This window comes from Amblyomma mixtum, chromosome 6 (genome assembly GCF_055824585.1).
Source record: "Amblyomma mixtum isolate Tamu chromosome 6, ASM5582458v1, whole genome shotgun sequence".
In the NCBI taxonomy this organism is placed as follows: domain Eukaryota; kingdom Metazoa; phylum Arthropoda; class Arachnida; order Ixodida; family Ixodidae; genus Amblyomma; species Amblyomma mixtum.
Window position 1 is genome coordinate 157,966,868 of NC_143017.1, and position 23,453 is coordinate 157,990,320.

The window sequence follows — 23,453 nt, forward strand, 5'->3', positions numbered from 1 at the left end:
TCTGCGTATCCGATGGATGGGAGACAGGGCAACGGAGCGGAGCGCTCCGGCACCCACTGACGTCGGTGAACCACGAATGTCACCCCCTGTGCTGTCCGGACCCTCACCGTCCATCCTCGCCCAGCGGTCAGACGAGCAACTCACGTGGACGGTTCGCTGCCCACCAGAGCGTCCTCCACCACGCCGCCTCTTCTTTCTTTCCTTTTTCTTTAATTCCTCCCTAAACGAACAACACAGCGCCATGCGACCCAGAACCGAATCTCTTTTCTTATCGTTCCTTCCGCTTTTTTTTCATCTTCCTTCCTACTCTTCTCCTCTCAGGCCGCTTCCGCCGCGGCAGCTTTAGCCCCCTCACCCTTTTCCTTCGCGTGCCTCCCTGATGGCCCACAGCGATTTCTGGTGAACACCTCGAAGTGCGCTTTATTATCCTTTGCCCTCGTGTGTGCCGCGGACGGTTAAGGCCGCTTAATGACGTGACTGCGGCCGAGTGCGAGCCTTCCCGCGGCAACCGGTCCGGGCGGATCTGTGCGGGTTCCGCACAGGCGATCCGACCACCGCACTGCATCTCAGGCCGTCCGAATCAATTTGCGACTGTAGAGATAGGCCTCTGCCACCGTGTGTATGTCGGCATTGCCGCGCCCACGTTACGCTCTTTTCTTTCCGTTAGTTTCAAGATAAAATGCACAGCACAATGGGGACGCGTTCGACCTTTTCTTACGTTTTTCTTTAGTCCGGCTGGAAGAACTGCCGAATAGCGTAGGCTCTACGACTTCATTAATAACCAGGCGCATCACAGCGGGATATTCCGTGAATCGTTCTTTCTTTCATAATGGGCTCTTTCTGAGGAAGCCACGCGAAAGCTGACTAGACATAGGGTAGAGAATCCAAAAAAGAAAGCAGGATGCTTCGTGGAAATGCGGTCTCAAGATATATGCCAAAGCGCGAAGCTAAATTTGGGGGGGGGGGGGGGGGGTAACAGTGCCTTAAAGCAGAGACAAAAGAGACTACGCCAGGCTGTGCCGTCTTGCTAGTATGCCTATGACACAGCCATACTATTGGCTTTTTTGGGAAGCTTTGGGAAGCTTTTTAATGCGATGCGTCTTTGGTCATTAAAGTCGCCTATTGGCTGGAGGTAAATGACGGCATCGGACAGGAAGTGACGTCATTTCCGGGAAAATCATCAAGAGGTGCTAATTTTCTTGAACTGCAAACACAGAATACAATTAAGTGTCCCTGCGCATTTTTATGCAATCCTCTGAAAAATGCATCAGATGTCCTTCACTGACCCAGCCGGAAAAGGAAATCGAACTTATCAGGGCCACAAAAACGGGCCTCCCATAACAAGTGGTGAAAGACAACAAAACTTGTTTATCTCGTTGACCTGATGAATTGTTATTGGTCTCTATACGTACTGACGTTCCTTGTAGAATACACTTGATAGTCTGCGCTTCGTCCGTGTCGTATGAAGCTTCGTGTCTGTTTCTGAACACAGCGCAGTGTAAAATGAACGGGAACCAATTAGCCCAATTGGTTGCATTATTAGGATATTGGGTACACCTTGCCATAGTTTTACTGCTACAATCGCCATTTGATATTGAATGTTTTTGAGTCTTCTCTCGACTTAAACGACTTAAACCGTAGTCGTCGCTAAGCCTAACTGTTTTTCATCGATGCCGCAGCTGAGGGCGCTTCGGAATTGGCCAGCGCTGTAGTAAAGGTGCTACTCGCGTCACCGTTTTACTGTGCTCCTCGTCTCATAATAAAATAAAGACATGGTCGATTTCTGCGACGCCTCCAACAGCGGAGCTAGCAGACAGCAGGCCAGCCGCACTGGGCATCAGGAAGAAATTTGCTTGTATCGCAGTTATCACTTCTACCAGCAACTCGGTATTGGCCAACGATCCTCAAAAATGATTCATTTGTTACATTCCTCTACTCCAGGGCTTGTTATGAACGCGAACAAAGAATATTAGCGCATTTTTCTGACGCCGGCGGCAGGCATATACAGGCCGGCAGCTTCACACTCGCTGTCCGTTTCAGACGAATCTTCACTGCTGGACTCTGAGCTTTCAGTGCCCGAGTCGGAACTGTCACTTCCATGAAGCAAAATTAGTGCCGCACGGCTCGAAGCAAGATCATTGCCGTCCACTGTTGACTGGAAAGTGCCCGGCTCGCCCGGCTGACCACGTAGCGACGACAGGAACGAAGCGTCTGCTGCCGGTCGCGACAGGAAGTAGACGCGGCGGAAAAGAAAACGTCACGCGAGGTTCCGGTCAAATCCGCCGATTTCGGCAGATCAAGAATCGCTGCTCCACGGAGCGATCCGGGATTTACGCCTGATCCCGATCTGCCATTGGAACATACAACTCGCGCTCCCATTTTACCATTGGAATACGACTGATCCAAACCGAGCAGAAAAACTTGATCCCGATCTGCCATTGGAATTCACCATAACAGAGTTTAGAGTGGCCCTGCTGTCGAGAAACACGCACCTGTTCCTTATGAGCCAGAAATAAGTGGATTTCTGGCCCGCACCTTGCGGTCTTTTGGCTTTGAGGTGTCATAGGATAGTCACTTTGGGGCCGGAAAAGAAAAAAAATTCCGGCCTTAATCTGCAGTATTTCGTGCGAAGGCTGCGACCATGCGTATATGGGTGAAAGTGGAATCTTTGCGCAGAGACTGAAACAGCACCGCAACGACGTTAAGAACAAGAAAGTATCGTCCAGTACACTCACCGAGCACTCTGCTATCAAAAAGCATGACATAGATTGGAGCAACGTGCGCATTTTGAAAAGGAAAGAATCGTCCAGTGCTTCTATGTCTGAATCCCTCCTCATTCAAACGACTTAGAATACACTTAATCGCAATGGTAGCGCCCTCCCTAACGCGTATGTTCGTTGCCTAAGGCAAATCTTCAAGCATAAATAGCCACTTTTTTGCATCTATTCTCGCTGCGAGCAAGACTCCCGCGCGCGGGAGCTGAGCCTTCAAGAACTTCTCGTCCTTGCTCGGTGTTGCCCTTGCCTTCATATCTATTCCCGGTCAGATGGGTTTCCGTTAAAACCTCGACTTCAAGATCTGTGGCTGTGGTGGCAGCCGGGAACTGCAATCCCACTTATATCCTTTCCCTTTGGGGCATGTGGCCAACTACAAGGCGTGTTGCTGCGGGTCACTTGTTAGTCCTTCTACATACTAGAGCCTAATTTTTGACAGTTGTTTCGTTGAATGACTCCCTATAGAAGCTTAACAAAGGGGAAGAGTCTTCATTGCTTGAAGTAGGCGTCGATCGTACTACTGAAACCTTGAGACCATTATGTCCTCTCTAAAACAGAGCCCTAATTAATTAGTATCTGTTCTGTCCCGAAAGCTTGCGGGTAGCTCATTCAAATATGTGCCAGCACACCTAATTTGAGCTTGTGTTTCGCTTTTCGAAGGCACTGTGCAAGTGAATTGTTTTTGATTCGTTGGGGCCTGGTATCGTGACTCGAAATGAGCCAATAATTTCTATGTATTTAACGGCAGTTGCCTATGTTTACAGCGGCTGTAGTGTCATGAAAGGAAACACGTTGATCTACGCACTGCTCCTGTCAGAAACAGTTTCTTTGCGACTGGTGAAAAAGAAATAAAATGAGAAAATCATACGCATTCTGTTCCCTCCAAGTTTTGGTGCAGTTTTCCCCGGGGTAGCAGGCGTCTTCGCCTTATGTCGTAATTGAAAAGTCCCGCATTGGTGCGATGGTCGGCGAGAGCAAATCGAATCGGATATCTGTAGCGCTCTCGAAAACGTGCCCTGGCACGATGTAAATTGCCATAAGCATCTCTAAGAAGACACGTTCAGGTTTTGCACTCGTCAGCCATGTGACAGCGTCACTTCACCGATGAAAAGGGAAATATATCCATCTGTCCGTCTATCCGTCGGTCCGTCGGTCTGTCGGACTTTTGCCTGTCTATCGTATGTCTTTATCAATCCATAAATCTATCTGTCTGTCTATCTGTATCCATCTACTTGCGTGGCGCGGTGTAAGATATATAGGTGGAAATATACAGTGTCCTGCGCCGCTGGCAGATAACGTACACCCTAGTTCTTCTATAGGCGCCACGAGGAGACCCCCATAACCCTCTAAGTGGCCCGCTTGCGCGCGTAAATTTAACCTGTTAAGCTAGTAAAAACCGGCATCTTAACTGCAAAGCATGAACTCTCGCCTGCCGTTCTCTCATTTGTTCAATCCACCGCTGGCTCGTTCTTTCCTCGTCGCCCCTTGCGCTTGTTACTATATATTCCGGTGTAGTGCCCGCGGGCGCGGGCACTACACCTTACACCTTGCTGTAAGGTACCTTACACCTACCATACCTACCATACCTACCATACCTACCATACCTACCATACCTACCATACCTACCATACCTACCATACCTACCATACCTACCATACCTACCATACCTACCATACCATACCATACCTACCATACCATACCATAGGTACCTTACATATACCTTACACCTTGCTGCGCAATCGTCTGGTGCAGGTTGGACTAGTGTGTGTGATCCTCGCTGTCAGCACTGGGCCAGGGATTGGGCGCCCTCGAGAATGCTGGCGCTTCTCGCCGCCGCTTTCTCGATCTGGGGGAGACTGGAAAGTCTGGAGGACTTATTTTAATTCGTTCGCATAAGAATGCCCTTGTGGGCCAAAATTGTCCGTCTTTGTCCTTCTCTGAACCCTCCGAGAAAGCATGAGCAGAAAAACACATAGTCTCGAGCGGGATTTGAACCCGTGGTGGAGCGAACAGATCAGCTTCGCCTGCCGCTGCAAACCACTCGTTCTCAGCCGCAGCCTTTCACCCCGCGTGTTGTTGTTGATGATGATGATGTCCTCAGGCTTCAACTGCCAGCCCCTCGTGCTATGCTTAGGATATCGTCATCTTCATCAGCTTTCATCTGCTTTCAAACGCAAGAGCATTCAGGCACGTGGTCCCCAAATGAAAGGCGCAAGGAAGCGCCATCTGAGAAGCATGAATCAAGTCACAAGGAATGGCGCGGGATTTGAGCCACGACAGCAAGGTAACAAAGAACTGACATTGTCATTGGTGTAAATGAATTCAGCTCGTCAACACAAAACGCTCACGAAGTTGGTGCCCACATGGTAACGCATTCAAAGGCATATGAACACATCCTAACGCATCAGTCGAATTGATCACCCGGGAATTTTTTCGTGTGGATATGGGGCGGATAATACGTCTGTATATTCTTTAAAACCCATGAACCCATTATGAACAAGCGCAGTGATCATAACTCTGTACATGCACTCCAAAAAAAAAAAAGAACCTTTGTGCGTCGGCGCAATCTTAAGACTGGCAAATTCTGTCACGATAGTCAAAGAGTGAGCTGAACATGCAGGACACTAAGCGACAACCCCAGAACATGGAAACTGAACTGTGCCATAAACGGCGACTTCTGTTGTGAATATATTGGAGGAACGATTGCCGACATTTATCTCGAGGCTATAGTCCCACCAGTATTCAGCAATCACCTCAAACGCAACTCAACCTCTTAAATTGGAGCGTGTGACCAACGCAAGGGTATTAATTGATTAACTTATGCATTTGCTACTGGAGGATGTAAACTAAATGATGAGCGTGCAACGAATGATGGAGCGGCGATACGACGTAATTGAGCCCGCCATGTCAAATGAACCCTGAGTACTATTAACCTTTGACCTCATAGAAGCAGTCCGACATAACTAAGAAAAGGGAATGAAGGATTTTGTTCCTTTGAACACCAGTATTTTCGATACGTTCGCACAGGAGAATAACACTTGCCTGAAACGGTCGCAGTCTCAAGAGCCCCACCGGCAAAGGCTACGAGCGGTGCGATCACGTGACCAGGTGCGGACACAACTCGGCACAAAACTAGACTGATCCGAAACGAGCTTAGCTCGAAGTCAGATGCGAGACAACTAACCTAAAAGCAATTTAGAGCACCTGTTGCATCATGAGGGACTCAGGCGTGCGGTGCCCGCAAGGGGAGCGCTATGGGCGACAGGCTGACGCGACGCGTGCAGCGAAGCGACGCGGTTCTGCAGACGCAAATCTGCAAAAGCGGACGATAAGAAGGGAGGAAACAAAAATGAGAGGAAAGAGGCGTCACCTTGAATTTCATATCGCTACGGAATGGACGCCCGCGAAAGCGCGGTGTCTTCTTGGCAGTCGCTGAATTTTGTGCCTTATGCGCGGAAAGCAACACCAGACGAATTCCTCTAAGTTTCCAGAAAAAGAAAAATCCCAAATGAAAATTCATCAGAGCGCTTCAACGCATGGCGGTTAGTTTTTGTGATAAAGTGAAATTGCTTTTGGGAAAACTAAGGACGTTGGTTATACTGGCGCTCATTTCGCGCATGAAATAAGTGATGACTAGGGTCGTGGTTTGGGGTTTTTGGTACCGCGATAATGGTTTCACGCCCCGAAACGAACGAGACAAGCGAACAGGGACGCAGGGATGTTCGATTCGGGAATTTTACCTTTTTAGGAAAATTTGAGAGAGATTATTTGGCGGAAAGAGATTTTTCGCAGAGTTGCAGAAATTTCAAGAACGGAAATTCCCTTACTTTCTTCAAACTGACGGAGTGTTCCAGCTGCTGCAAGAAAAAAGTGCCTGAAATGGATAATTTTGGGTCTCATTAAGGGAACTTTCCGTTATTGCACAGAAAATCACGGCGGGGACAACGGACAAGTGCTTATCCTGTGTCGTTGTTGGCTTTTCATGTTGTTCATGCTCTGAGCGCCTCTTAATATAGTGAGTTTGCCAACAGAACTGCGCTGCACCGTGTTGCACAATAACGGAAGACATCTGAAAGCAGCCGTGTACACTTACAAAACACGACAACTTTCGGCTACCTTCTATAGGCTACTTAATATTGTACCCCACCCGCCTTGAAAAGGAAACAATGACTCTCTGCTGTAGCTAGAGGCCTTTTTACGGCCCCCGGAAAAACCAGTTTTTCATACTTTGAGGAAAGCATTGCAAGCATAGGGGAATGGCCACTATGGCAGCACTCCTTGAATTGTTTGTGAAAAGGTCTACAGTGATCAAGACGATTATTGAAACTCTAAAAATGTGTGACGATTATCTCGCCAAGGCTCCTTTGAAAGCGACTTTCGCTCTGTGTGTGGGAGTGAAGGCCAGGAATCAAATAATAACTTTCTTTTTTTTGTGTGGCTAAGTATCTATTCCATTTCCCTGACGGGTGCGAGGTCATGAGTTCGATACACTGCCACGGCAGCTGCATGCCGGTCCCAGCGAAAAATGGGATTTTCCGCCTTCTCTAACGGTTTCTGTGCACGTTAATTGTCCAAAGCTAACTAGTGTTCAGTAACCCGGGGCCCTTCGTTCAGCGGCGTTTCTCACAGACCACGATACCGTACTCAAAGCATTAAAGGACTGGGACGATACCAAAGACGAACATAAGCGTACGCCAAAAGAAAAAAATTTACAGACGGTTACGATAGTCGGTAACCCGAAATTTGAACGCACCTCGTCACACTGCCGCCTGCCACCGCTGGCACGTTGTGTGTTACGCTGCTATCCACCTACCGGGATCTTCCCGTGGCAGGAGCCACCTTCCAGCTGTTCATTCCTGAGCTCTCGCCGTGGCAGGTGGCGTATCGCTCTGCTACTACCTGTCACGTGGCGTGTTACACCGACCCCGACTACGACGCGGAACGCACGAACAGGCGCCTAAGAGCTGCGATCTAAAAAGCAAACAAACCTACAAAGATCCATTCCGAGTACGGACTGAGCGTTCTCATTTGCCAGTTCAGCTCCTGGAACTATTAAAACATACTTTCCTTTTTCCGTGTTCTGAGTTCATGCCGACGTACCGGGCAGTTTTCAGCGACTAAGAAATAGAGAAGCCCTTACCTATCCTACCTTACGTGATGTGCTTGTTTCTTATTGCACCTTTGCGGGTTCTCCAACAGCAGCCTGAAATAGTGAAGTACCGTCGGTACTGACGATAGCTGTGCGGACGTCAGTATCCCTGATATAATTGAGGACACCTCTGGCCTGCTCGAAGGCAGTAGCTCGACAAATGGTGGCGCTGGCTGTGATTTTTGCCCCGCGTCATGTGAAGAGCCTCGGAAAGCAAGTGGACAACGATAAGGGGGTGTAAACAAGCTGCATATCTGGGGAGGCTCAAGGGCGCGAAAACTGAGATTGGGCTTACAGTTCAGGCGCAGCACGCAACTGCGACTGACTAGAGCCATAGATCTACTAAAGAAACCCGTAGCGATAAAAAAAAAAAGCGGATAAAGAAGGCAGCCGAGTACTAGCATTTGCATCGCACTTTTCTCTGGCACCGCCTCAAAAAAGAATCTTAACTGCTATGGCAGACGTTAGAAAGGCGCGTAGACGAAGCCAGTGTCGTGAGGAACATCGCGTCATGGAATTCCACCTATGCTACTTGAAGCAAAAAGAAGATGAAGAAGCGGAATCCTGTTCCGATGTTTTACTATTTAGATAAGGCGCAATTTCCGCGCGTGTCACGCCTTCAGCAAGCACATAAAACATACCTTAATTTCGCCATCAATGCAAACTTCATGCACTTTTAGTGACCGTAATCGCGCACTTGAAAGCTGCAGCCTTTTTTTTTTAATATAGAAATCTGTGTCGGTTTATCATAGCACCTGTTTTTCTGATCTCCGCCAACACTGGCATCACTACGCTGCAAAAGCATTCTTCATACCTCCAAAATCGTTTCTTTTTTATTTAGTGGTGGGCTTCACTGAAGCATCCGGTATGCCTAATAACGTTCCTAACCGTCGTATGGTATTTCCCCTCTGCTTTCTTCATAGAACGGCGTCGGTAAGAAGCGTACCCGCACTAAAGACGTCACTGAGCGTTGCAGAGCGCCGCAGAATGCCAAGATAGAATGCAAGCACTGTAAGCGCCATGGGAGGCTTTGTACGTACCTCGAGCAAAAGGCACGATAGGAACTCTCACCGAATCGCATGCAACTTATCAAAAAAGAATGAGCTGCCAGCTTGCACTATCTGACAGTACTCTGTTTTTCTGAGGGACCGTGGTCCCTTTTTGTATATAGTGGGTCCGAATAAAATTCTCTTTCATCTGACTACTTTTCGCCAGTTGTCTGAAGCGAGACATGCACTACTTATGAACGTGCTGTTGAAGCGGCAGTTGCAAATCGAAGGAACTTTTTAAAAGGGGTCATGCAACATTGCTCGCCGCTGACGAAGCGTCTGTCTTCAGTATCTCTCCCTGCACTGAGCACTGCTAACGTGTATGATGCTAGAGCGGGAGGTGCCACGCTGAGCGTGAAACTTAAACTTCCTCCAGTCACAGATGTCTTAACATGCACCGTTTGCGCCATTTTTGTTTTTTTGAAGATGTGGTAAAGAAAGTCCAGTACTCCTCATTAGCAAGAGAGAACAGCCGAATGGTGCGATGTTATTTTTCCTTAACACGAAAATGCCGCTCCTATGCCAGCGTATGTCACAAAGCCCAAGGTATGCACGTGAGATGTCAAACAAATCCAGTGAGCGGGCTACCATCTTGTCGAACAGTATATGACGGCGATTCGGGAACAACACTGTCAGAGCTGCCTATGCCGCCCTGGTTTCTTTCTGCGAAGCTAAAGATATCGTCGCATAATTTCTCTACTGTAAAACCACCGTACAATACCGTTTCAACACGCGAATGGAATGCTGGAAGAAGGTAGTTGATGGAATGCGCGCGAGTGCAGAATGCGAAAACTGCGCTGAGTTCACTTGGAGCTAGTCGGAGGTACGATACGCATGGCCTGGCAGGACTAAACGTTTCCTTTAAGGTGAGCTCAGACGAGCGTACCGGATCGCGGACGATCTGCGCGGACCGCCTACTACGTCACGCAAACATCATTCCTCATAGTGACCGTAAATGCACTGCGCCGAGTCCGAATGGGCGCAGCACGCTCAAGGTCACTCAGAAGAGTGACGTTTGCGTCACGTGGTAGGCGGTCGGCGGATCGCCCGCGATCCGGTATGCTCGTCTGAACCCACCTTTAAGCAAAAGCAACAGAAACAGGCTGGGACACTCACGTGAACGTTTCAGCCTAATTTGGCTGAGCAGGCCCCCCCCGCGAGCACGTATCAGTGTTGGCGGGTCGCTTGCAGGGCACACGTGTTAGTCCTGTTGGTCGTTTCCACGTCACATACGAAGACGTTATCACTTCCAAAGTCAAGATTTCGATGCCAACTGGTTCTATCAACGCACTGCTTTTAATACCGCGAATCGCTTCAGGCAGCACGGAAGAACGCGTCGGGCACGTGTTGCGAATTCCAGGTCGGAGTAAGTTACGTCCCTGTTTCTTTTCTACTTGTCAGTTCATTTTTTTTTTTTTCAGGTAAAGCTTTTACGGTGTGCTGTAGGGTTAGAAACGCGACTTATCTCAAAACTCGATGGAACAGTTGTCATGGCACTAGAAAGGCAGCTAGCATTAGATTAAAACAGTTTACACTGGCCTTATGCAACCAGTTTTTAATGTGCTGCCGCGGCAACACCTTGACTAATACGAACCCCGCACGTTTGCAGCTTCGTTTAAAATGTGAATGTGCATATGCGGTGGCACGCTTGCAGAACTGGAAACACATAGCACGCATCTTGCTCCCCCGTTGAGCAATTAATTTTTTCCCTTATAGAACTTCAGCTATGGAAGGCTAGCATTTCAGAAAACAGCTTTAATTTCATGGTTTTCTTGCGTAATTTATGTGGCACGCCATGTCCACGGGGAGGCCCGTCCCCGTTCTGTTTCTCCGCGGAGAAAACTTTTTAGATGTGACAACTGCTTTTAGAAGCACCGTTATCGCGTACGAAGAGAGAGACTGCAAGGCCTCCTTTCTAAATAAAGAATGTACTTTTATAAAGTACTCGCAAAGCTCTTAAGTGATGCACATGTGGAGAATAGAATATTTTTTAACTCAACATCTTTTCGGTTTCATCGCTTCATGATAATATTACGGCTCAGAAAGCATAACCGCTCACTCACATCGCTTTCCTTCGAATTGCGTTATACTTGAGCATTCTAGTAAGAAATAACCGCCCCAAGCCTTTCCTTATGTAATAGCATTCTGGGTGGCTTTGCGCATCGAGTGGTCGCGTGCGCGCCTGCACCTGCCTTCAACATTTACACCGTTTTCAGTTCGAAAGTTCTTTCTTGAGAAACGCAGCGGTGGCCTGGTGGTTTGAGCATTCGCCTCGCATTCGGTAGGTGCAGGGTTCGATCCCCATTGCAACCGGGTACCCACCGGTTAAACAAGAGGTGCAAGCTTTGCCCTGGCTGGTGCTCGGTCTGTCTAGGGTGAAATGCATGAAAAATGGCTAATTTACCCCCCCCCCCCCCCCCCCTTTGCGTAAACGCAAATGCCTTGTGCCATGGCGCAATTTGGCCAACGCTGTCCTTGCGCCACAAACAATCATCATCATCAGCATCATCATTTCTTTCCTCGGCCTTGCGCCGTTGCCGGCGTCCACAAGCCCATGGCCGGGCACCCAGTGACAAAAATGCACTTCCATCTAACCGCCCAGCGACTACCACCTAACAGCCTCCACACCTCCCAACCCTTGCCACCCCCGGACACTCACCAGTAAAACTGCACCTCTCACCTACGTGCCCAGCACCTGCCACCCAGAACCTTCCACCTCTGAGGCGGATCCGTAACCATTAGGCCAATTCAGCGGTGGCTTAGTGGTTATCGTATCCACTCGAATCTATCAACCCTAATATGTCTTCATTCCCGTCTACGAACCAAGCCAGCGCTTCCCGCGTACGAGGCGGATGCGTAAATATATCAACTCGAATAAGACTGCTTTTTTGCGCGATCACAAGCCGGCTAACGTGGACCATTCCCGTTACTAACTCGTAACCGTTCTCTGAGTTGCTTTTTTTTTTTTCGTTGCTGGACGAAACTTCCACAAGAAAGAATAATTCACCTCGTTCTTTGATCAAAGAGAGCGCAAGACAAACGCGCTGATCTGAGACCTGTTAATTACTTTGTAATTGCAAGCCCTCGCGATACGCTTGAGGTGAACGTTGAATCTCAATTGGCGGAATACTCGGAGGAATTATGAAGAAAACAGATGGATTCAAAGATGGTTCGACTCTTTTCAAAAAGTGCAAAAAAATAAAATCGAAAATATAAGTAGGCAGTAGCGAGCGAAGAAAAATAAAAGGAGAACAAATTATGAGCAAGACAGGTGTACTACAAAACTCGCGCACAGAAATCGCCCTCATAAAGTACAGCACTCAGCGTTGTTTGCGTAAAGTGCTGATAAATGGACAGGCCTTGCTATTATCTCCCTTTACGGCAGGCACCCGCGTAATTGCGCGCATGTGGAGCAATCTGCTGCAGTTCAGGTTTATATGCAGCGGGGCTAGAGGGTGTGGGGCGAGGGGGGAGGGGGGAGGACCGTCTCCTGGCTGCTTCCGGGTAGCATTCGCGCTTCGGACGCATGATACGGCCTCGCCCGGCAGCCGGTTTACGCGGGAAGCCGGTAACAGGGGAGGGGATGGGGAGGCATTCAATCATAATCGTAGAATGGTCCCGTTGATTGCATAGCGGGCTGCATTTGAAGCGTGTCCCATGCCGAAGAGGAGTTCGCAAACCCTTAAAAGCTCCCGCTGCTCATCGGTACCGTAACAGTATATGTCGTCACTTTCTGGCGATGAGCTCCCCTTTACAGCGATACGTATTTGTTGTAGATAACTTTATCATGAAAAAGCGTAAAATAGTTCGTATTTGGATTAAATATTGCCTATCCTCTCTGTCGCTGTCCTCCCTGAGGAAAGCACAAGCCTCGATTAACCTATACAAAAACAGTCTAGTAGGATAAGCCTCAAGACATTAACTATGGCTTAGAATTCCGTTAGCAATAATTCCTCAACAGCTACCATGTAGTGATGGTTCAGGAGAACAGCTGTGTTCGAATACGTGAAGTAGCTTTATGGGCAATTGTTGGCCGGCGCGTCATTCCTGAGATTCCTGAAATATTTTAAAAAACCATTCCTCCCTATACAATTGAGCTGGACGCCCCATGGTTAAAATTTAAGAGGTATTTAACTGAACAGTAAGAACGCAAAGAACGCTTTCTCCAATCGCGAGGCGTAGTTCCTCTCCAGCAACACGCCTTATCTGAAAGACAAACGTCTTCAATAAATTATTTCTCTATAAGTACTGTCAAATTCTTATGGAGAAATAATTGCAGAAAGGTAAATGTAGGAGTCCGTGGGACTTTCCTTATTTTACTTCGAAGCCGATTTTCCTTATGTAGATAGACAGACTTAAGGGTAAACACAAAATGAATCTAATTTGTGTAGGTGCCAAACATTCATAGTATTTCTTGGAACGAAAGTTATATACAGTCGTACAGTTAAAGGGGAGCGAATTACGTTATACAAATACCACTGTAGCTTGCTTTGCTTTGACTTCAACAAGAAAACATATTTATTTTCCTGTACTGTTTTACATATTTTTAGATGTGTACCTTGTACGTGCATATTTAATCACATGCGCATATGTATCTTGTACGGAATATGATAATCATGCTCGAAAGACGTATTTTGCAAGTCTCCTTTTCTCAATAATTATTTTGCACGTTTGCAAATGGTAAGCATCAAATCTGATGAAAAAGAGCTCTTGCTGACTATCATCCATGACGTCACGACCAGCAGCTACCAATGACAGAGTAGCAAGCCAACCATTCGGAAAATAAATTGTTGCAATGTACTGCTCTTGGGAGATGTCATGAGTGAATACGAGGTTCCTGGGCTTATTTCGATTTTTTGGTCATAGCACCGTGGATCTCGTAGCCAGGAATTTAACCGAGGATCTCCATCTGGGCAGCGGAACTCCTAACGGTCGAGCCATTGCGCGAGGGTTTCTTAAAATCCTGCTTTAGGTGACCTATATAACCTCACACAGCTTAAACAGCCTCAGGAAAGAACGAACCTTTCTGCGCTAACTAGCATACAGTGTTCTGATAGTACATAAGTTTTGTTGGAGTTTGTTTTCGCGGGAATGTTGGAACAGCTGTTCCTTACTCTTGATGGTGAGGATGATATCATTTTAATTGCGAAATTGCAGCTGGACCAAAGAGCGCCATTGCTACTGTGTTTGAGTTGCGTCAGCTACCCATTTTTTCACCCATTTCACACCAAAGAAACCGAACACCAGAGGTTACTCTTACTCGATCGCTATTGAAAAGGCGAACGGGTGATTTAGGAAGCTTAGAAATAGGCTCAGTAAGGAATAAAAGCTATTCTCACGTTCGCAACATGCAGCGGAGAAAAAAATGCAAACAGCAGAAGTTGTGCGCCAAGGCCCCTTAGAGCACTCTGTATCCAGAAATAAATGTTCACATATATTAATAAGGGAGACGAAAACATCCACTGGAACTGCCGAACAGGCAGGCAGCCGCTCTACACACACAATAGCAATTAGCAAATTGTCTGCGAACTTTCTACGCTTTAACACGTTACATAGAGTCGGTAGTTCACACAAAGTTGCGCCGGGACCAAAACTAAATTGTAAAGTCGTTCCTTGCAAGGTTGCCAATTGAATACAAAAGCGTAATATTACTTACATTGCCGGTTTAGTAAGAAAATTTTCTTAACCTAGCGTTCGTGCTCACATAACCGCTTTGCACATTACGAACTCTCCGCATAGGAAAAAAGAAGTGAGATGAAATAGTATTCACGTGAGCTATTTCAGAAGTTAGCGTTTTGGAGCTGTTTTGCGATATCCGTTTGACAGAAACACTACGGGAAACTGACCAGTGCCTAAAAGGAAATCATTTCAATAACCTTCAGCCACTTAGTAAACTCTACATAATGATTGTTGACCTCATGGCTCTAAGGTTAGTCACACTGCATAAGCTTTTACTGCGTCTGAACATACAAAATGACCGAAGAAAATGTTCTTACGCCCGTCAAATATTTCGCTGCTGCATAAAGCTTGTCGCTTCCGTTGACTTTCTCCAGTGAACGGCCTGCTTTTTGGAACTACCATGACACAGGGCAGCCGCGTCTGAAGCCTGTTTTGCGATAAGAGCACGTATAAGTGTTCCCCCTAAATCTTCCAAGATGCTTTTACCTCTAAGTATGCTGTTTTGTAGCAAACAATCTGCGGTACGTGACGAGAAAGTCGGTGCGTGCCGATAAGCAGAAGGTATGAGCGCTGAAAATTTATCTGCGCTGAAATATGCGCCCTGGCCTGGTGTATACGCAACCGACGTGCTAAGCAAACGGAATGCCTTGGAACACGTTTTTTGTTTGCCCGATTTCTTATCAGCGTTTCCTTGTTTGCCGCTTCGAGTCGGTTTCTAAAAGAGGGATGGAAACATCCGTTTGTTAGGGCAGCACTCGAACGTCCAAGCGCGCATATCTGCTCCCATCTCCCTCTGTCCGTAAGGAGTCGCCGTTGAAAGCAAGGAATTTGCATTTTTAATGGGCCACTTGCCGGAGTCACTTTCGCTGTGAGATAGCTTGAGACGCCATCCCCGTTCAGCGCGCGATTTCGCAGATAACCTGACGTAAATCCTTCTTGCGGGAGCCTGCTAAATGAAAGCCTGCGTGTTTTTCTTCACTTTCTTTGCGTGTTATGCAGGAATAACACACAGCAGATGTACAGTCGGGGACAAAAGTCTCTGGACCACATGTTCCTCAAACGAAGCCGATAGCTCTGCTGTTAGCAGGCTGTTGGAGACCCCACTTGTGGAAGTTAAAGCCAAAATTTTGTTCTTTCACCTCCACAAGTGTGGTCTCCAGCCGCCTGACAATAATAGATCTATCGACTTCGTTTGAGGAACACGTGGTACAGAGTCTTTTGTCCCCGACTGTACATAGGACCAGTCTAATCCAAAAACATCACATTGATGAAAGGAATTATTTACGAAGGAGCTAGACACCGCAGCGGACACAGGACAGAGAAAGAAGACGACACAGGGCGGTAAGGAAGTACCGCCCTTGCAAGTACCGGTAGTAGGCGGTAGTTGGTAGTTGCAAGTTGCAAGGCGGTAGTTGCAAGTACCGCCCTGTGTCGTCTTCTTTCTCTGTCCCGTGTCCGCTGCGGTGTCTAGCTCCTTCATGTCTCACCAACTGGCCTACACATCTACCCTCCTGAATTATTTACAGCTCGTTAATAATGCTAGCTTAGAATCAAGGCTGCGAAGTTTATTCTGAGGTTTTTTTTTTTTCGTTATTGAGTATAGCTCCATCGTATACGGTAGTAATCTTCACTCAGCTCGCCAATACAGGACGCTTGTCACTCGCTAGGGAAAACTATTTCCAGAAACTAGACAATAAATGCAGCGATGAAAACCTACGGCAGTTTTCTGACTTACACTGCTTCTCTAGCGCAGGGATCGGCATTACAAAACGATAGTCAGCTGCTTCTTTACTGAAACTAAAAACAATAAAATGCGACGCTGCCAAGCCCAATGATTGTGATTGCTCCTTTCCACATTACTTCTTTCTCCTCACGGACTCATGATGAAAAAAAAAACAAAAAAAAGTATCGTAAAGCGTTACTGCACGCGGAAAAGTGCGCATTAAGATTTGTGCAGGGAGGGCATGTCGAGACGACGTGGATTGTAGGCTACGAATGGGCGGCGATCCATTCAGAGACCGAACAGAGAAAAACAGTCTCGAAGGATAAAAATGAAAGCTGATGTAGTCTCCCACGATCCATTTGTATCACTTGTGTTTCTCGCTGTTATTCGTGTCTTGAAACAAAGAGTTTGATGAATACCGCTCCTGTGAGGATGTCCGAAGACAGTAATTAAAAACGACGCGATCACAGAATAAAATAATTTTTACTTTCCGGCTCCCACGCAAGATGCCTCTCATTCCCAATGCTTCTCCCGTTTCATACTTTGTCCGGCGTCGCTTCTGATATTCTGTTATTACTATGGTAGCGGTGTGGGCTAGTGGGGATGAAACATATCAAGTATTACACCGCGCGGAAGGAAGGAGGCTTAAGAGAAGGACACGTGACCTGCGCTGACTGCCAACTCCATGTTTATTTCGTGCGTAGGAAGCCCCTGCAGCGGCTTCTTTTCCTGCCTCTCATCTCACGCCCATTCTTGTGTGTTGTTCCGGCCGCTTTGTGTAGCCCTTACTCTGTTTCTGCCGTTACCTCGCTGTCTCGCGTGTTGTGGGCAGGTTCCTACCGAGAAGCACAATGAAAGAAGCAAGAAAGACATAGCTGCCACACCTTATTGCTGCGTGCGACTTATCTTTTACGTGTGTGCCTAGGCCAGCGTTGAGTTCCTCCTTTGTACTCTCAGCTGCCTATGCCTGGACTCCGCCGCATCCCTTCACCTTTGTTTGGTTCACGGAGGCCTCCAGGAAGAGAGCCGGAGACCCAGCAATGCGCGCGTGTTACAAATACCATAAAGTCCGGAATCCTTCCCCATCAGCGTTCCACTGCATTCGGGACGAACGGTGGCCGTGGCCCGCGCAGCCAGTGCAGTCGCGTTCTCGCCGGTGGTCTCGTTCTGCGCGGTGCGCGGTTGCAGGGGTCGGCCTCCGGCGGTGGAAGCTCCTCTTCCTGCTGCACGAGGCGGCGACGCGTCCTCGTCCCGTGATCACGCCGCCGGCGCGCGCCAAAAGTAGACCACGCGCTACCGGCTTCGAACAATGCTGCATCGTGTGGAGCGGGCGTGCCAAAGGGTATCCCTTATGTCATACGCGTCCGCAGTCTCTCGTTAGAGGCATAGAATCCGATTTGCTACGGTGAAAAAGTCCTGCCCTTGGCGGGGTCGATGGCAGATGCGCCAGACACGCATACGTGCGAGGCTGGGTATTGAAGAGCAACCGTTGTGTGCTGGTTTTACGAACACTTTTACGAGCACCACAAAAATCCAAACTCTTTACTCAGAGGTGCGTTTGAGAACACACGACTTCCTCGGTAAGGGGCAGTAAACCGCTACCTGCTGCGAAGGTAGGGGGGGGAGCATCGGCATCGTATGCGGTGCGGTGCTTGGTTCGAATAGCTATTTTACTGAGAATCCACCGGTTCCGGTAATGAGAGCATGCGTTTCCTGCCTTAGCGCTTGGCTTACCGAGTGTTTGCTAGCGAACCCTTGTGCGCCACAGCAGCGATGAGAAAGGCCGGGAGCAGAAGAAGAGTTTCCTTACTATGTGAAAGCATTCCGGCGGCACCGACATAGAGGCTAAAAGGCTCCATTATCGTTAATTTTATTTGCTGCTATTAATGTGCAGGCAAGCAGAAGAGCAAGAAATTAATGAAGGAGAAGAATTAAAGAACTGCAACGAAGAAACTGTCGTTCTTTTTTTTTTAACTCCAGCGTATTGTATGCTGCTTAACAGCGCTGAACTGTGTGGTTTAGCTCATTTCTGCTTGTTCCAAACAGCTCCATCAATTTTAAAAGCACGCATTTTTTAAACTGCCACAGATGCGGAAATGAAACTCACCGCACCCGCCAACGTCTAGGAGTATTCCCTGGCTATATGTCTAAGAAATAACAGCCTTGTGCTCTGGGTAAACCAGCTGCAGTTCATATGCATCATGCGAGGTTACAAACCTGTGACCTCTTATGCAGCTGTAAGGTTGCCATATATACATCCTATCACACTCGCTTCGTGCCTGCTGCAAGACATTTTTCACCGGCTTTTCGCGATTGTTTTACATGTAAGTATGCGCCCTTGACGTGAAACACATAATTGCAACTACCCGTGTGCAGGCATCGTAAATCCGCAATTTCTTCACGTAACAGCCACTGCGCCCTCTTGTGAAAATCGACGTCAACGCTCATAGCGATACTTTATCTCCACTAACATTCAAAAGCCTTTCATTCGTATTTCTTACTTTCTCTCACGCAATTCTTTTCTTTTTTACATCTCGCTTAGAGCCACTCACAATAGACATAGAAGTACAGTGTGCCTAAAGCTAAAGCTGCAAAGTGAGACGCAGGTTGGCAGAACAGAGTATCTTCTAATTATCAGTACCATTTCAATTGGCATTTCATTTCCATGCTTTCATAACTCCAAGTCATGACGCATTGCAAGAAAAGAACGCGTTCTTAATTACGGTGTGTATTTTATATGTTACCGAGCTCTGCCAAATGCATGTAACTTCACAATGACTCCCTTTGGCTTTAATGCGTCGATTAACTGCTGTACTTTCTGGTTAACTCTGTGCTGAGGTGCCACGGTAGCTATCCTACCTTCAAACGTTCATCCGCTAACTACATGCTCGGAAACACTTTTATACGGACAGCTACATGCCCCCACACTTCATTAACTAACATTCTCTTCGTTATGCGAGGTGATCTTTCATGTTTGTACCTGTTATACGTAAGCAGTCTGACATGGCCTCCGTAGTGCGAGCGAAGTGCACCACAGCTTGCGGGCAGAACCCAGCGAAGGATCTTCGCTATAGTGGTCTTTGTATGAAACTACATCATCTGATATTGTCGAATAAAAATTACGTGCGCGAATTAAATCCTAAGGTTAAATAGAGAAACACGTGTTGCTAGAGCTGTGTTTTTAAGTCGCATAAGGTGTACCTTATACCCTTTGGCCTACACAATTTTCGTAAACTTTTAGAGCAGTTATGGCACTTAACTCATTGGCGATGGTCACTAAGTAACAGGGAAACAGAAACAAGAGCGGTACAAGTTCACTCGCACAGTGTGTTTCTTGTACGCATAGTTAAACAATACGTGTTGCCTTGGTGTGTTTGATTACATCTGGTGAAGCTGTGAAAGCGCAGCTTCTTCTGCCTGCTGACGCCCCTAAACACTTGCAAACAGGAGGGCCTGTGCGAACTGGTGGGCCATCATATCCTCGGAGAATTTTCTGTTCACTTCTCGCTAAAGACGCAAATACTTCTTCAGTCAACTTGACCGGCGAGTTGAAAGTCGTGACTTGTGTACGAGGACGGAGCGCAGCGCAGGGCAATCCGCAAGCCGTTTCCGGCGTACATCAAAAAGCGTGAGTAGGCCATGACCTCAGTGCAGCAGCGCCAGCCTGCGACCGCCCAAGGCATTCCCCATAGTAAACCATTCACGTAGCAACACGAGAGCCAGCATCACAGCAGGTTCATCGGCGCCCTGCCCGTGCCATTCGGAAAAGAATTACGTGGTCTAGGTCGGGACCGGCGCATAAAAACGAAAGAAAGGAAAGATAAACACGTGTAAAGCGGGCGAGTGGACATGACCGACGTGGTGGCCGCTGCGACGCGGTAGCGAGGTGAGAAAGAGCACGAGCGCAGGTTAGTTGCCCTCACTGGACCCTTTTCCGACGGCGCGGAAAATTAGAAGCACTTAACAGTGTCGGCGGCGTGCGCTCTGGTGTGCACGCGCGGAGTTGGTGTTTAGTTCCGCATCTGGAACTTTCCAGCAACTGCCGACGTCTAAATAGCCGTCGTTTGCCAGACATTCTGCAGGAATCCTCGCTGCATTGCTGCGTAATCCTTTTCCGCACGATATATCTCTCGGGATTCCTGATGTCACATTTACAATACTTGGTCGCGTGACAGTTCGTGCAATAGTTCGCTTCTACAGATTCGTTTTTGGGTCTCCTTGTAGTCGGTGAAAAAAAAAAAAAAAGAGACGAGAGGCGAACTCTTTACAATACCTGGCTAACAATCTCATCCTAAGGGTTAGCCAATATAATCACGAAAGGCCCACTCCCTGTTTCATCCTATGCGGATTGAAAATTCCTAGCGGACCGTCGCGATCACGCGTCGTATCAGATGATGCCTCATCTCCGCTTCCCCAGTGACCGGCACAGACAGCACCCTCAGCACCAAAATCGACGGAGGGTACGCGGCGGAAGCGAAGTGCAAATGTCTCTTACGTACGTTCACACCTGCCCGGCGAGTAGAAGGTCGTGACGCGTCGGAACCAGTAGCGGGTGCAGTAGCAGCGGAGAGAGAAGCACTAAAAGGAGCCCACTCCCGGCGCCCCCAAGTTCCGGAAGGAGGGTCAACGTCGACCGACGGCACTGCGACGGCGATGACGGCGGCGATGACCGGACGCCAGCGCGCTGCGGCCGATTCGATGCGGACCGCCGTGGCAGGTCCCTTGCCCCGAGCGAGATATCCTCCGTGTTGTTGGCCGGTGGCAACGCTCTTCTGCCGCGGCAGACGAGCCGCACGCCGGCCAAGGCCGCCGCCGCCGCCGTGGCCGCGCGTCCTCCTCTCGCCGTTCCTGCGGCCGGGCCTTCCTCCTCCCCGTCTCCGACAAACAACGGCTTCATCGGCTGCCCTCCCCCCTTGATCGTTCTTCCTTCCTTCCTTCCTGACTTGCTCTGCTGCCACGGTGATGGTGGAAGCCCCTCCGGCATGTTCACCCCTTGTATTTTCGACGAACCTGTCCCAGGAGGGCAGCGGCGCCTTTTCGGCAATTTCAGCGGGCTAACTAGCCCGTTTTCGACGAGACCAGTAGGATTCGTTGGGCACGTCGTCGGGTTTGTTAGCCGAGGCTACTCGAGCGGTGCGGTGTGGTCGGGCGGACAGTTATGTCGTTCACCCATAGGTCAACCTTTGAAATACCTGTCCAATGAAGTGTGGAACAATTGTTTTGTTTGACAAAGAGTGGCAGGGCTTTTGTGTTGCTGACGACCGGATGAAGAAGGTTCAATAACCACAGCGCGCAAAGACACTTAACTAAACGCGATCTAGTCAAGAAAGTAGTTCACTCGTCCCAGGTTGCAACTCTTGTGGTTCCATAGCAGCGCCCAAGTCGGAAAGCATGTGTGGTTCATCATTGGAGGGCAACAGGCCGCACACAAAGTCCAGATCATAAATTACTGGCAAATCAGAGCTCGTCTTTCTCCTAATGGCGCAATCGCATTCGCCGTAAGAAAATGTGCAGGCATGCGCGCAGTTTTTGTCGATAACGTGGACGATAAGCCATATGCAATAAAGTCTGGTCCGCACTAAAGTATACTGCTTCAGGCGTCGCGTCGAGATACTGGGTCAGATAAGCACTATGTATATTGTTAAAGAATCCTACGGTACTTTGGTGCTGTTGTACGGTGATTTTGGTCCTCTCAAGTCTTCATTGGCTAAATTTGTGTGAAAAAAAATTAACATTAGGGAGTCGTAATCATCGTAGTATTGAGAGCAAAAGAGTAAATAAAAACAAAATAGAAGAAAGCAGACCTCCTGACAAGATGCGCACTGTTTTCGTGATTTGTTTATAACGCGATAGGTCATTTTTACTGTTTCATTAACTTAGCTGCAACTTGCGCCACCCTGGAGCGTAAATCTAAAACAGAGCCTTACCCTGTCATGAAGCGGAAGACGATGAACTCTTGTGCACAGCGCGCGTATGTCTTTGAGAAATGCTTCTACGGAATTTCGGTTATTTATTTATCTATTACATGCTTCCAGTCCTTTCCAGGCCTAAGTTAGCAGTGGAGGCAATCTATGCTCATTAAGAAAAAAATACGAAGTGAAGTAAATACAAGCAATTTCACAACTAAAATATGTGCCTTGGGTGCTACACGAATGATCATAAAGCAGAGACGAAAACTCATCTCGAGATGCTGCGTACACCACGCTAGCGGGTAGCAGATTCCATTAGTGCGCGGTCAGCGGAAGAAACGAATATATGAAGCGGTTTTTGGCGACACTGATTTCTCTGGCATGCCGAATGTGTTAATGTGCCGAATGTGTAGTGTGCTCCTTGATACATTATTTGTCAACCCGAATCATTTCATTTATAATTTGATAGAAAGGTATCAACTGCTTATGCTTCCGTCGAACATACAAATGATGTAGGTTGGCTATATGACATAACAGAGTGGCTGCATCTGTCGTCCTGAAGAGGGAAGATATGAGGCGTAATGCTCGCCGTTGTACTTGCTCCAATTTCTGCACTTTACTTTTTCGGGTCGTACACCTTGCATGCATACTGCAGCAATGGGCGCACCAACGTTTTGTAAGCAGTTAGTTTTGTTTCACCTGAAGCAAATTTTAGTTTTCTCCTGAGATAGCCTAACTTGCGATTAGCTTTACCGATAATGAGCATAACATGTGATCTCTATTTCAGGTTTGAAGTTACTTACCCCTATGTACCGAAATTAATTTGTACATCGCAGCGTGTTTCCTTGTACAGAACACCCAAACTATTACGGTAGGCGTTTGTGTGATATAGTTATGTCTGCAACGAGATCGTTGATGCACAACAAGAACAATGCAGGCCCGAGTACGCAGCCTTATGGTACCACTGATCGTACTTCGCATATGCAGGACTTGGTTCCTTCGATGCCTACAAACTGTCGGCAGTCACTAAGGAAGTTTAAATCCATTGTCTAGGGAATCACTTCTAAGACTTGTTAAAGTGGAAGGACGGGCTAGTTGGTCTTCATACGTAGAATGCAAGTCAGCGTTCGTCCTGCATGCATCTCCCTCCTTTGTCCTGTGTTTTTTTGC

General features: G+C 47.9%; 1 protein-coding gene across 4 annotated transcripts in view; it reads right to left on the minus strand.

The window, feature by feature from the left end:
- Window positions 1-21,153, minus strand: part of LOC149340941 (dermonecrotic toxin StSicTox-betaIB1i-like) — a 45,340-nt gene extending 24,187 nt beyond the window's left edge. Inside the window, exon 1 of one of the 4 annotated variants that reach the window (XM_089549860.1) lies at window positions 20,874-21,153. The gene's annotated coding sequence lies outside the window, so the exon portion shown is untranslated. Of the gene's footprint in view, window positions 1-7,914; window positions 8,101-20,869 lie in introns of those variants that run through there. The other 3 variants (XM_089549862.1, XM_089549859.1, XM_089549861.1) reach the window with 3 other exon arrangements.
- Between the last annotated feature and the right edge of the window lie 2,300 nt (window positions 21,154-23,453).